We start from the raw sequence: 10,577 nt of genomic DNA, 5'->3' as shown, positions 1-10,577 counted from the left end.
AGAGAAGGCCAGGTACCCTACACCATAACAGGGGGTTTGAAATTTTGACTTGTCTACTTAAAGATCACCAAAATCTGATAACAAGGTCAATTAGGTCCCTGGGTGGGATTGAACCACCAACCTTTTGGTTAATAGCCGTACACACTAACTGATTGCGCCACAGAGACACTTTGCAAAAAGTCCATACTGACAAAGGCTAATAAGCATTCATCTAAAACGTTTCCTAGAAAAACTTTAAAAAGTCAATAATCTGGAGAGTTTTTGTAAGATGTTTCTTCCATCAACCAACGAAGAAACACATTGGTACTTTCCCATGATGAGTGAGTGCTTCAGGATCTCTTGAACTTACATGTGCAGCAGAGTACAGCAATGGAAGCATGCTGGGCTCATAACCGAGAGGTAGGCAGATTGAAACTATCCTCTGCTATATGCATTTTTTTTTTGTTAATTAAAGTAATCCAAAACTGGGATTGATATTTTGTCTCTTTTATTTTTACTTAAAGTACAATAACTTTTACCATTTTAATTTGTTTTAATAGTATATTGACAGTATTGTTTTCTTTCAAAAATCCACTTCATTTTCTTTACCCTATTATTAAAATGGTAATTGACAAAAACAAACTACATTGTCACCAGAAGAGCAATACAAAATGTACAAGTGATATATTAAAATCATCTTTCCAGCTTGAATTTCAATGTTGCATTGGGTCAACAATTTTGTGAGAAACATCTTCACCCTTAAATAAAGATTTTCTTAATTCCTTACCTGTGTGCTAATTAGATATCACCTTGTTTTCACATTAAACAGACTTCCACATGAGAAAGCAGCAAGGATGCAGTGGCGTTAATGTTTCCTGGTGTCAACTTGTATTATTTCAGTAGACATTGAAATGAGGATGCATCTTGCTGCCTTTCCAATGAAGCAAGTTTAATTTAGTAATAGGTGATAAACCATCCTTACAAAGGTGTTAATCAGAGACTTGGCTTTGTGGACACTTTTCAGAGAACAAATTTGTTAGCATAAAAATAAAGCCAGAAAATGAAGAGCTGTTTAATCACTCGATTGGATTTTTCTGCCAGCATATTTTTTTTCTCTGCAACCCACTGCTAAATTGTGCTTCCTAGCTGTTTTTTATAAAATCACTGAATCAAATCTAACTCTGATTACATCAGAGAAGGCCATGTACCCTACACCATAAGAGGAGGTTTGAAATTTTGACTTGTCTCCTTAAATGTCACCAAAATCTGATCACAAGGTTAATTACGTCCCTGGGTGGGATTGAACCACCAACATTTTGGTTAATAGCCAAACACACTAACCGATTGCGCCACAGAGACACTTTGCAAAAGTCCATACTGACAAAGGCTAATAAGCATTCATCTAAAACGTTTCCTAGAAAAACTTTAAAAAGTCAATAATCTGGAGAGTTTTTGTAAGATGTTTCTTCCATCAACCAACGAAGAAACACATTGGTACTTTCCCATGATGAGTGAGTGCTTCAGGATCTCTTGCACTTACATGTGCAGCAGAGTACTGCAATGGAAGCATGCTGGGCCCATAACCCAGAGGTAGGCAGATTGAAACTATCCTCTGCTATATGCATTTTTTTTGTTAATTAAAGTAATCCAAAACTGGGATTGATATTTTGTCTCTTTTATTTTTACTTAAAGTACAATAACTTTTACCATTTTAATTTGTTTTAATAGTATATTGACAGTATTGTTTTCTTTCAAAAATCCACTTCATTTTCTTTACCCTATTATTAAAATGGTAATTGACAAAAACAAACTACATTGTCACCAGAAGAGCAATACAAAATGTACAAGTGATATATTAAAATCATCTTTCCAGCTTGAATTTCAATGATGCATTGGGTCAACAATTTTGTGAGAAACATCTTCACCCTTAAATAAAGATTTTCTTAATTCCTTACCTGTGTGCTAATTAGATATCACCTTGTTTTCACATTAAACAGACTTCCACATGAGAAAGCAGCAAGGATGCAGTGGCGTTAATGTTTCCTGGTGTCAACCTGTATTATTTCAGTAGACATTGAAATGAGGATACATCTTGCTGCCTTTCCAATGAAGCAAGTTTAATTTAGTAATAGGTGAAAAACCATCCCTACAAAGGTGTTAATCAGAGACTTGGCTTTGTGGACACTTTTCAGAGAACAAATTTGTTAGCATAAAAATAAAGCCAGAAAATGAAGAGCTCTTTAATCACGCAATTTGATTTTTTTGCCAGCATATTTCTTTTTCTCTGCAACCCACTGCTAAATTGTGCTTCCTAGATGTTTTTTATAAAATCACTGAATCAAATCTAACTCTGATTACATCAGAGAAGGCCAGGTACCCTACACCATAACAGGGGGTTTGAAATTTTGACTTGTCTACTTAAAGATCACCAAAATCTGATAACAAGGTCAATTAGGTCCCTGGATGGGATTGAACCACCAACCTTATGGTTAATAGCCGTACATACTAACTGATTGCGCCACAGAGACACTTTGCAAAAGTCCATACTGACAAAGGCTAATAAGCATTCATCTAAAACGTTTCCTAGAAAAACTTTAAAAAGTCAATAATCTGGAGAGTTTTTGTAAGATGTTTCTTCCATCAACCAACGAAGAAACACATTGGTACTTTCCCATGATGAGTGAGTGCTTCAGGATCTCTTGCACTTACATGTGCAGCAGAGTACTGCAATGGAAGCATGCTGGGCCCATAACCCAGAGGTAGGCAGATTGAAACTATCCTCTGCTATATGCATTTTTTTTGTTAATTAAAGTAATCCAAAACTGGGATTGATATTTTGTCTCTTTTATTTTTACTTAAAGTACAATAACTTTTACCACTTTAATTTGTTTTAATAGTATATTGACAGTATTGTTTTCTTTCAAAAATCCACTTCATTTTCTTTACCCTATTATTAAAATGGTAATTGACAAAAACAAACTACATTGTCACCAGAAGAGCAATACAAAATGTACAAGTGATATATTAAAATCATATTTCCAGCTTGAATTTCAATGATGCATTGGGGCAACGATTTTGTGAGAAACATCTTCACCCTTAAATAAAGATTTTCTTAATTCCTTACCTGTGTGCTAATTAGATATCACCTTGTTTTCATATTAAACAGACTTCCACATGAGAAAGCAGCAAGGATGCAGTGGCGTTAATGTTTCCTGGTGTCAACTTGTATTATTTCAGTAGACATTGAAATGAGGATGCATCTTGCTGCCTTTCCAATGAAGCAAGTTTAATTTAGTAATAGGTGAAAAACCATCCTTACAAAGGTGTTAATCAGAGACTTGGCTTTGTGGACACTTTTCAGAGAACAAATTTGTTAGCATAAAAATAAAGCCAGAAAATGAAGAGCTGTTTAATCACTCAATTGGATTTTTCTGCCAGCATATTTTTTTTCTCTGCAACCCACTGCTAAATTGTGCTTCCTAGCTGTTTTTATAAAATCACTGAATCAAATCTAACTCTGATTACATCAGAGAAGGCCAGGTACCCTACACCATAACAGGGGGTTTGAAATTTTGACTTGTCTACTTAAAGATCACCAAAATCTGATAACAAGGTCAATTAGGTCCCTGGGTGGGATTGAACCACCAACCTTATAGTTAATAGCCATACATACTAACTGATTGCGCCACAGAAACACTTTGCAAAAGTCCATACTGACAAAGGCTAATAAGCATTCATCTAAAACGTTTCCTAGAAAAACTTTAAAAAGTCAATAATCTGGAGAGTTTTTGTAAGATGTTTCTTCCATCAACCAACGAAGAAACACATTGGTACTTTCCCATGATGAGTGAGTGCTTCAGGATCTCTTGCACTTACATGTGCAGCAGAGTACTGCAATGGAAGCATGCTGGGCCCATAACCCAGAGGTAGGCAGATTGAAACTATCCTCTGCTATATGCATTTTTTTGTTTGTTAATTAAAGTAATCCAAAACTGGGATTGATATTTTGTCTCTTTTATTTTTACTTTAAGTACAATAACTTTTACCATTTTAATTTGTTTTAATAGTATATTGACAGTATTGTTTTCTTTCAAAAATCCACTTCATTTTCTTTACCCTATTATTAAAATGGTAATTGACAAAAACAAACTACATTGTCACCAGAAGAGCAATACAAAATGTACAAGTGATATATTAAAATCATCTTTCCAGCTTGAATTTCAATGATGCATTGGGGCAACGATTTTGTGAGAAACATCTTCACCCTTAAATAAAGATTTTCTTAATTCCTTACCTGTGTGCTAATTAGATATCACCTTGTTTTCACATTAAACAGACTTCCACATGAGAAAGCAGCAAGGATGCAGTGGCGTTAATGTTTCCTGGTGTCAACCTGTATTATTTCAGTAGACATTGAAATGAGGATACATCTTGCTGCCTTTCCAATGAAGCAAGTTTAATTTAGTAATAGGTGAAAAACCATCCCTACAAAGGTGTTAATCAGAGACTTGGCTTTGTGGACACTTTTCAGAGAACAAATTTGTTAGCATAAAAATAAAGCCAGAAAATGAAGAGCTGTTTAATCACGCAATTTGGTTTTTTTGCCAGCATATTTCTTTTTCTCTTCAACCCACTCCTAAATTGTGCTTCCTAGATGTTTTTATAAAATCACTGAATCAAATCTAACTCTGATTACATCAGAGAAGGCCAGGTACCCTACACCATAACAGGGGGTATGAAATTTGACTTGTCTACTTAAAGATCACCAAAATCTGATAACAATGTCAATTACGTCCCTGGGTGGGATTGAACCACCAACCTTTTGGTTAATAGCCGTACACACTAACTGATTGCGCCACAGAGACACTTTGCAAAAAGTACTTACTGACAAATGCTAATAAGCATTCATCTAAAACGTTTCCTAGAAAAACTTAAAAAAGTCAATAATCTGGAGAGTTTTTGTAAGATGTTTCTTCTATCAACCAACGAAGAAACACATTGGTACTTTCCCATGATGAGTGAGTGCTTCAGGATCTCTTGCACTTACATGTGCAGCAGAGTACAGCAATGGAAGCATGCTGGGCCCATAACCCAGAGGTAGGCAGATTGAAACTATCCTCTGCTATATGCATTTTTTTGTTTGTTAATTAAAGTAATCCAAAACTGGGATTGATATTTTGGCTCTTTTATTTTTACTTAAAGTACAATAACTTTTACCATTTTAATTTGTTTTAATAGTATATTGACAGTATTGTTTTCTTTCAAAAATCCACTTCATTTTCTTTACCCTATTATTAAAATGGTAATTGACAAAAACAAACTACATTGTCACCAGAAGAGCAATACAAAATGTACAAGTGATATATTAAAATCATCTTTCCAGCTTGAATTTCAATGATGCATTGGGTCAACAATTTTGTGAGAAACATCTTCACCCTTAAATAAAGATTTTCTTAATTCCTTACCTGTGTGCTAATTAGATATCACCTTGTTTTCACATTAAACAGACTTCCACATGAGAAAGCAGCAAGGATGCAGTGGCGTTAATGTTTCCTGGTGTCAACCTGTATTATTTCAGTAGACATTGAAATGAGGATGCATCTTGCTGCCTTTCCAATGAAGCAAGTTTAATTTAGTAATAGGTGAAAAACCATCCTTACAAAGGTGTTAATCAGAGACTTGGCTTTGTGGACACTTTTCAGAGAACAAATTTGTTAGCATAAAAATAAAGCCAGAAAATAAAGAGCTGTTTAATCACTCAATTGGATTTTTCTGCCAGCATATTTTTTTTCTCTGCAACCCACTGCTAAATTGTGCTTCCTAGCTGTTTTTATAAAATCACTGAATCAAATCTAACTCTGATTACATCAGAGAAGGCCAGGTACCCTACACCATAACAGGGGGTTTGAAATTATGACTTGTCTACTTAAAGATCACCAAAATCTGATAACAAGGTCAATTAGGTCCCTAGGTGGGATTGAACCACCAACCTTTTGGTTAATAGCCGTACACACTAACTGATTGCGCCACAGAGACACTTTGCAAAAAGCCCATACTGACAAAGGCTAATAAGCATTCATCTAAAACGTTTCCTAGAAAAACTTTAAAAAGTCAATAATCTGGAGAGTTTTTGTAAGATGTTTCTTCCATCAACCAACGAAGAAACACATTGGTACTTTCCCATGATGAGTGAGTGCTTCAGGATCTCTTGAACTTACATGTGCAGCAGAGTACTGCAATGGAAGCATGCTGGGCTCATAACCGAGAGGTAGGCAGATTGAAACTATCCTCTGCTATATGCATTTTTTTTTTGTTAATTAAAGTAATCCAAAACTGGGATTGATATTTTGTCTCTTTTATTTTTACTTAAAGTACAATAACTTTTACCATTTTAATTTGTTTTAATAGTGTATTGACAGTATTGTTTTCTTTCAAAAATCCACTTCATTTTCTTTACCCTATTATTAAAATGGTAATTGACAAAAACAAACTACATTGTCACCAGAAGAGCAATACAAAATGTACAAGTGATATATTAAAATCATCTTTCCAGCTTGAATTTCAATGTTGCATTGGGTCAACAATTTTGTGAGAAACATCTTCACCCTTAAATAAAGATTTTCTTAATTCCTTACCTGTGTGCTAATTAGATATCACCTTGTTTTCACATTAAACAGACTTCCACATGAGAAAGCAGCAAGGATGCAGTGGCGTTAATGTTTCCTGGTGTCAACTTGTATTATTTCAGTAGACATTGAAATGAGGATGCATATTGCTGCCTTTCCAATGAAGCAAGTTTAATTTAGTAATAGGTGATAAACCATCCTTACAAAGGTGTTAATCAGAGACTTGGCTTTGTGGACACTTTTCAGAGAACAAATTTGTTAGCATAAAAATAAAGCCAGAAAATGAAGAGCTGTTTAATCACTCGATTGGATTTTTCTGCCAGCATATTTTTTTTCTCTGCAACCCACTGCTAAATTGTGCTTCCTAGCTGTTTTTTATAAAATCACTGAATCAAATCTAACTCTGATTACATCAGAGAAGGCCATGTACCCTACACCATAAGAGGAGGTTTGAAATTTTGACTTGTCTACTTAAATATCACCAAAATCTGATCACAAGGTTAATTACGTCCCTGGGTGGGATTGAACCACCAACCTTTTGGTTAATAGCCAAACACACTAACCGATTGCGCCACAGAGACACTTTGCAAAAGTCCATACTGACAAAGGCTAATAAGCATTCATCTAAAACGTTTCCTAGAAAAACTTTAAAAAGTCAATAATCTGGAGAGTTTTTGTAAGATGTTTCTTCCATCAACCAACGAAGAAACACATTGGTACTTTCCCATGATGAGTGAGTGCTTCATGATCTCTTGCACTTACATGTGCAGCAGAGTACAGCAATGGAAGCATGCTGGGCCCATAACCCAGAGGTAGGCAGATTGAAACTATCCTCTGCTATATGCATTTTTTTGTTTGTTAATTAAAGTAATCCAAAACTGGGATTGATATTTTGGCTCTTTTATTTTTACTTAAAGTACAATAACTTTTACCATTTTAATTTGTTTTAATAGTATATTGACAGTATTGTTTTCTTTCAAAAATCCACTTCATTTTCTTTACCCTATTATTAAAATGGTAATTGACAAAAACAAACTACATTGTCACCAGAAGAGCAATACAAAATGTACAAGTGATATATTAAAATCATCTTTCCAGCTTGAATTTCAATGATGCATTGGGTCAACAATTTTGTGAGAAACATCTTCACCCTTAAATAAAGATTTTCTTAATTCCTTACCTGTGTGCTAATTAGATATCACCTTGTTTTCACATTAAACAGACTTCCACATGAGAAAGCAGCAAGGATGCAGTGGCGTTAATGTTTCCTGGTGTCAACCTGTATTATTTCAGTAGACATTGAAATGAGGATACATCTTGCTGCCTTTCCAATGAAGCAAGTTTAATTTAGTAATAGGTGAAAAACCATCCCTACAAAGGTGTTAATCCGAGACTTGGCTTTGTGGACACTTTTCAGAGAACAAATTTGTTAGCATAAAAATAAAGCCAGAAAATGAAGAGCTGTTTAATCACTCAATTGGATTTTTCTGCCAGCATATTTTTTTTCTCTGCAACCCACTGCTAAATTGTGCTTCCTAGCTGTTTTTTATAAAATCACTGAATCAAATCTAACTCTGATTACATCAGAGAAGGCCATGTACCCTACACCATAAGAGGAGGTTTGAAATTTTGACTTGTCTACTTAAATATCACCAAAATCTGATCACAAGGTTAATTACGTCCCTGGGTGGGATTGAACCACCAACCTTTTGGTTAATAGCCAAACACACTAACCGATTGCGCCACAGAGACACTTTGCAAAAGTCCATACTGACAAAGGCTAATAAGCATTCATCTAAAACGTTTCCTAGAAAAACTTTAAAAAGTCAATAATCTGGAGAGTTTTTGTAAGATGTTTCTTCCATCAACCAACGAAGAAACACATTGGTACTTTCCCATGATGAGTGAGTGCTTCATGATCTCTTGCACTTACATGTGCAGGAGAGTACTGCAATGGAAGCATGCTGGGCTCATAACCCAGAGGTAGGCAGATTGAAACTATCCTCTGCTATATGCATTTTTTTTTGTTAATTAAAGTAATCCAAAACTGGGATTGATATTTTGTCTCTTTTATTTTTACTTAAAGTACAATAACTTTTACCATTTTAATTTGTTTTAATAGTATATTGACAGTATTGTTTTCTTTCAAAAATCCACTTCATTTTCTTTACCCTATTATTAAAATGGTAATTGACAAAAACAAACTACATTGTCACCAGAAGAGCAATACAAAATGTACAAGTGATATATTAAAATCATCTTTCCAGCTTGAATTTCAATGATGCATTGGGTCAACAATTTTGTGAGAAACATCTTCACCCTTAAATAAAGATTTTCTTAATTCCTTACCTGTGTGCTAATTAGATATCACCTTGTTTTCACATTAAACAGACTTCCACATGAGAAAGCAGCAAGGATGCAGTGGCGTTAATGTTTCCTGGTGTCAACCTGTATTATTTCAGTAGACATTGAAATGAGGATACATCTTGCTGCCTTTCCAATGAAGCAAGTTTAATTTAGTAATAGGTGAAAAACCATCCCTACAAAGGTGTTAATCAGAGACTTGGCTTTGTGGACACTTTTCAGAGAACAAATTTGTTAGCATAAAAATAAAGCCAGAAAATGAAGAGCTCTTTAATCACGCAATTTGATTTTTTTGCCAGCATATTTCTTTTTCTCTGCAACCCACTGCTAAATTGTGCTTCCTAGATGTTTTTTATAAAATCACTGAATCAAATCTAACTCTGATTACATCAGAGAAGGCCAGGTACCCTACACCATAACAGGGGGTTTGAAATTTTGACTTGTCTACTTAAAGATCACCAAAATCTGATAACAAGGTCAATTAGGTCCCTGGATGGGATTGAACCAACAACCTTATGGTTAATAGCCGTACATACTAACTGATTGCGCCACAGAGACACTTTGCAAAAGTCCATACTGACAAAGGCTAATAAGCATTCATCTAAAACGTTTCCTAGAAAAACTTTAAAAAGTCAATAATCTGGAGAGTTTTTGTAAGATGTTTCTTCCATCAACCAACGAAGAAACACATTGGTACTTTCCCATGATGAGTGAGTGCTTCAGGATCTCTTGCACTTACATGTGCAGCAGAGTACTGCAATGGAAGCATGCTGGGCCCATAACCCAGAGGTAGGCAGATTGAAACTATCCTCTGCTATATGCATTTTTTTTGTTAATTAAAGTAATCCAAAACTGGGATTGATATTTTGTCTCTTTTATTTTTACTTTAAGTACAATAACTTTTACCATTTTAATTTGTTTTAATAGTATATTGACAGTATTGTTTTCTTTCAAAAATCCACTTCATTTTCTTTACCCTATTATTAAAATGGTAATTGACAAAAACAAACTACATTGTCACCAGAAGAGCAATACAAAATGTACAAGTGATATATTAAAATCATCTTTCCAGCTTGAATTTCAATGATGCATTGGGGCAACGATTTTGTGAGAAACATCTTCACCCTTAAATAAAGATTTTCTTAATTCCTTACCTGTGTGCTAATTAGATATCACCTTGTTTTCACATTAAACAGACTTCCACATGAGAAAGCAGCAAGGATGCAGTGGCGTTAATGTTTCCTGGTGTCAACCTGTATTATTTCAGTAGACATTGAAATGAGGATACATCTTGCTGCCTTTCCAATGAAGCAAGTTTAATTTAGTAATAGGTGAAAAACCATCCCTACAAAGGTGTTAATCAGAGACTTGGCTTTGTGGACACTTTTCAGAGAACAAATTTGTTAGCATAAAAATAAAGCCAGAAAATGAAGAGCTGTTTAATCACGCAATTTGGTTTTTTTGCCAGCATATTTCTTTTTCTCTTCAACCCACTCCTAAATTGTGCTTCCTAGATGTTTTTATAAAATCACTGAATCAAATCTAACTCTGATTACATCAGAGAAGGCCAGGTACCCTACACCATAACAGGGGGTATGAAATTTGACT

General features: G+C 34.7%; 3 non-coding genes across 3 annotated transcripts; all 3 read right to left on the bottom strand.

Moving 5' to 3' along the window:
* Positions 1-1,264: 1,264 nt before the first annotated feature.
* On the bottom strand, positions 1,265-1,338 carry TRNAN-AUU (transfer RNA asparagine (anticodon AUU)). Its single transcript has one exon. It is a non-coding gene; the product is annotated as a tRNA-Asn (tRNA).
* A 5,774-nt stretch (positions 1,339-7,112) lies between these two features.
* Positions 7,113-7,186, bottom strand: TRNAN-AUU (transfer RNA asparagine (anticodon AUU)). Its single transcript has one exon. It is a non-coding gene; the product is annotated as a tRNA-Asn (tRNA).
* Positions 7,187-8,283: 1,097 nt separating this feature from the next.
* Positions 8,284-8,357, bottom strand: TRNAN-AUU (transfer RNA asparagine (anticodon AUU)). Its single transcript has one exon. It is a non-coding gene; the product is annotated as a tRNA-Asn (tRNA).
* Between the last annotated feature and the right edge of the window lie 2,220 nt (positions 8,358-10,577).

Source organism: Pseudophryne corroboree, unplaced genomic scaffold (assembly GCF_028390025.1).
Source record: "Pseudophryne corroboree isolate aPseCor3 unplaced genomic scaffold, aPseCor3.hap2 scaffold_798, whole genome shotgun sequence".
NCBI lineage: Eukaryota > Metazoa > Chordata > Amphibia > Anura > Myobatrachidae > Pseudophryne > Pseudophryne corroboree.
Note: the sequence above shows the minus strand (reverse complement) of the source record. Positions and strands in the feature narration are given on the sequence as shown.